Genomic DNA, 4201 nt, shown 5'->3' with positions numbered 1-4201 from the left:
ATACCTCCGCCTCTCTCCTTTGTACTTTCGCATTCACGAAGAACTGGGTTACCGCACACCCTTCAATATAACCACCTGTTTCTTCTCCTACCCCTCAACTCTCTCTCCGACTCCATCTCCACATCACTAAGCGCAACCCACCACCGCTACCACAACCACCACTAAGCGCCACCGGAACCAAGTCAACAACTTCCCTACTATGTTTCCTTTTCTTCCGCCCTAATGACTATACTTATGTTACTCTTCTACACCCCATTATATAACCCTCTACCCCATCCCCACTCCTCTCCATTTTGAAGATTGACGCTACACCTAGCTGCTGTCACCGCTACTTTTACTCTGCTGGTGGTGGTTTTCCGTGTGATCACTAGGTTCGTTTTTTTTAATATTTTACCATTGATATTCTGCTTCTAAATTAACCCAATTTTGATTGTGTTTGTGTGTTTAACAGATGATCTTCATCTCTGAAATTGAAATCGATGGCTTGAAGATGGTTCATGGCAAAAAAAAATCCATTGCAAGGCTTGAATTGGTTAGCATTAGATACACGTTATGACCCTAAAACCATCTATTCTCTCTGTCACTCGATTCTCATTCCTTGATGAATAACACCTGGAAACCACGGTCAGTCTAACCCTATTTTTGTCTCTTACTCTCAAAAGCTTCTATCGTCTCTTTCTCAACCATGATTACTCTATTAATTTTCTGATTGTGAAATTTGTGTGTCTGTGCGGATGTGTAGCTTGAAGAACCGACAATCTGAGTTTCACCTACAGCCCATCTGTTTCCTCTTTGTAAAATTGACATCTGATTATTGCTTATGTATTCCCTTTTTTGGTACCCTAATCTGACGGATTTTAATAAATCTTTGTTGTTAAAGGGGAAACTTGCTCGGAAAAATTGAGGCTTAACCTGAGGATTTCAAGGCTGTACAGAAACAATGGTCGAATCTTAACTTATGTTGGTTACCATTTGACTGAACCTATCCCTTTACTTTGTACGTTTAAGTTCTCCGTCTCTATTCTATTCCTAAATTCATAGTAGTCCGATCCCCTGGTTTATTCTGGTTCAATCATAGTCATTAGGTTTCATAGTAGTTTTTAATAGTTAATTTACTTATTTTTCAACATAAAGAAACAATTTTATTAGTTAATTCCAATAGTTTTTCTGAGTGTGTGTGAAAGTATGTTGGTTTTTCATTAATTTAAGAGTAAATTACACGAATGGTCCCTATGGTTTGGGGTAATTTGCACATTTGGTCCCTAATTTACTTTTTTAACTCGGAAGGTCCCTACTGTTTGTTTTTGTTACGCGTTTGGTCTCTTCTATTTTTTTTGTTACGCGCTTGGTCCCCGTCTTACCTAAAAAGACTATTATTTGAATATCGAAAAATGATGGGATAGGTAGGGTAAGGTGAAGGGAGTGGGGTGAAGAGTGTGTTTATTTAAATAAATTAAAAAATCAGGGGCAAAATAGTCTTTTTAGGTAAGACAGGGACCAAGCGTGTAACAAAAACAAACATTAGGGATCTTCTGAGTTAAAAAAATAAGTTAGGGACCAAACGTGCAAATTACCCTAAACCATATGGACCATTCGTGTAATTTACTCTTAATTTAATGAGAGCATGTGTGAAAGTATATTTCTATTTCAACCATTTAATAAGAGTTTGTTATTATTTCAAGCATTTAAAAACTTTAAAATTTAACTCCTTGATTGATTTTAGAATTTTTTTTATTTAGAAATTGAACTTTTTACCTTTTAAAAAAACTGATTTTCAAAATATTTATGTTTTGCCATTTTTGTTGTTTATCAGGTGGTGAGCTATTTGGCAAGGAAAGAGCTACTGCAAGCTATAAATGGCTAAAGTTAGGAATTAGTGAACTAAAAGTGAGACCTTCTAACTTGACAAAGGAAATTGGAAAGATTTTCCCATGGATACTTATGATGCGACTCAAGGACTAATAAGTCTCATTCTCTTGATGCTTTCCAAACTTTAAGTTGAATTAGGGTATTTTTGTCATATTTCAAAATATGTTTCATATTGACTTTATGGTCCACTTTATTATTGTTGAATTTTGAGTCATCACACTTGACTACTCCAGATTGCATTTTCTACTTTTGTAGCTTGTTAAACAAGAAAAAATCATGGATTTGAATGCAAGCTTGCTCATATAACACACATGGAAACAGAAAGATTAGAAAAGATGATGAAGAGTGGTAGTTACTGAATTTTTCTCCTGTTATGCTTTTTAATTTTTTTATATTATATTTTTGGGGTGGTCATGTCTACCGAATATGGATTACAGATACATGGGCTATGAACCTTTAAATTTGTCATGTACTGGTCTTCTGGATGCTCTACTATTGTTTATTATCCATATGTGAAATCCTGATAAAACATTATTGTGAATGCTTATTTCAAAAGCTTAAATTTTTCAGCTCAAAATAATTTTTCCTTCACATTGAATGCACTTTTTACGGAGCTAAATTAACAAGGACAAAATTGATTACAGGCCATTGCTCAATAAAAATTTATATTGTGTTTAGGAGTTAAAATTGTGGACCATGATTTACAGGTCAATCTTGGATTGCTAAATGCATTATTTGTGCTACATACTGTTGTTGATCATTTAGAGGAGCAAGTGACACCAGTTTACGTCATTTGGCATACTTATTTCGTTGTAATATCCTTTAAATTACTTTATGTAGAATTCTATGGTGCATCGCATTAATGTTTGAATTTATCTTTTAGTTGAAAATAGGTTTTAATAAGTTATTAAATTCATAAAAAATTAGTCGTTCAAATATTTATTAAAAACCTTCCAAAACTGGTATATTCTAATTTTACTAGAAAATGATATGAAATTCATGGGATGCGAAAGGTCGATTTAGTTAGTTAAAAGTTAAAATTGTGTTGATATTTTTGTTTAACTACTACGACTAAGATGTCTATTTGTTTGCTTTAAATTTATTATTTAAATTGTATTTTACGTTAAAATTTGAGCAATCTATTTTATAATGAATATAAATACTATTTAGTACAACATCTTAGAAAACATTCAACTTGACGTTAAACTCGTGAAATTTGTTCCTACACTATTTTTATTATACAAAGTATAAAAATTTGTTACTTTGTACACCTTTTTTCTACCATCTTCATGTTTTTAAGAAATAAATTTATAAAAGAAACACTAATTTATAAAAACAGAAAAAAAAAACATACATAAAAACAAATATGTGAGAGGACATAAAATAAGAAGTGTAAAAAAGGTATAAATTGTAAAATAAAAAAAAAGTTGTAAAAGAAAATTTGTAAAGAAAGTTAGCAAAAATTTTAAAGAAAATTTGGACAAATTTTGATGGTTTATTACATGTTAATATAATTATTAAATAAGTGTTTTAAAAATAATTGAAATACTTGGTTGGCTAAATTTTATATTAGTCTAAATTTATTGAAAAAATGCATATAAAAATAACTAAATATACATAAATCAAGGTATTTAGCATTTTATCCATATTTAATGTATATGGCTTCTGTGATTGGAGTATTTTATATATTTTTATAGGCAAGTTTTTATACTTAGCCTTTGCAAAAGTTAAATGTCATTTTTACTATTATTGTTCTGTTAAATTTATCTAAAGTCGAAACAGATAATTAATATTTTCTTTAGTGGATATGTACTACGTTCTTTGAACTATGACATATATATGAACTAATCACAACCCACCGTGAAAATAATCATTGAAGAGAAACTTGGAACTGTTTCATTTGAAGGGAAAACAAGTCACTCACGGTTTAATATTTCGATAAATATAGAAAATAAATCAATGTGCAACATCAAATGTGATGTATAAAGAAGTGTTGCACGATTAATAATGTACAATCAATCACATGTTCGTACACAATTGTAAAAAATCTTGAGTCCTTATTAGTTTTTCTTACTGATTTTGTATTACCTAGCATAACTCTTATTGATAATTGTTTAGATGTATAGTAAATTACTTGCACAAAATATCAAATTGTCTTTAGAAACTAATTTCTGAAAGAGACTATTCATACCCGTCGCTTGGCGTGGGTAAACGGCTAGTGTATGTGTGTGTGTGTGTGTGTGTGTGTGTATATATATATATATATATATATATATATATCCGGTAAGAAATTTTTTTTGTAGGAAAATAAGAAGTTTTTTCGATATATTTT

The 4201-nt window shown here is 30.8% G+C and overlaps 1 long non-coding RNA gene across 3 annotated transcripts; it reads left to right on the top strand.

The window, feature by feature from the left end:
- On the top strand, positions 1–2998 carry LOC145088981 (uncharacterized). Of its 3 annotated transcripts, none has more exons than XR_013701362.1 (4): positions 1–371; positions 452–997; positions 1814–2217; positions 2577–2998. It is a non-coding gene; the product is annotated as an uncharacterized LOC145088981 (long non-coding RNA). The 3 variants fall into 3 exon arrangements; XR_013701363.1 differs by lacking the exon at positions 2577–2998 and having other exon boundaries at positions 452–624; positions 743–997; positions 1814–2569; XR_013701361.1 differs by lacking the exon at positions 2577–2998 and having other exon boundaries at positions 1814–2569.
- The last annotated feature ends 1203 nt before the right edge of the window (positions 2999–4201 follow it).

Source organism: Lactuca serriola, chromosome 2, assembly GCF_051521515.1.
Source record: "Lactuca serriola cultivar US96UC23 chromosome 2, Lser_US96UC23_V15, whole genome shotgun sequence".
NCBI classification, from domain to species: domain Eukaryota; kingdom Viridiplantae; phylum Streptophyta; class Magnoliopsida; order Asterales; family Asteraceae; genus Lactuca; species Lactuca serriola.
The sequence above is the reverse complement of the archived record's forward strand: the minus strand, read 5'-3'. Positions and strand labels throughout refer to the sequence as shown.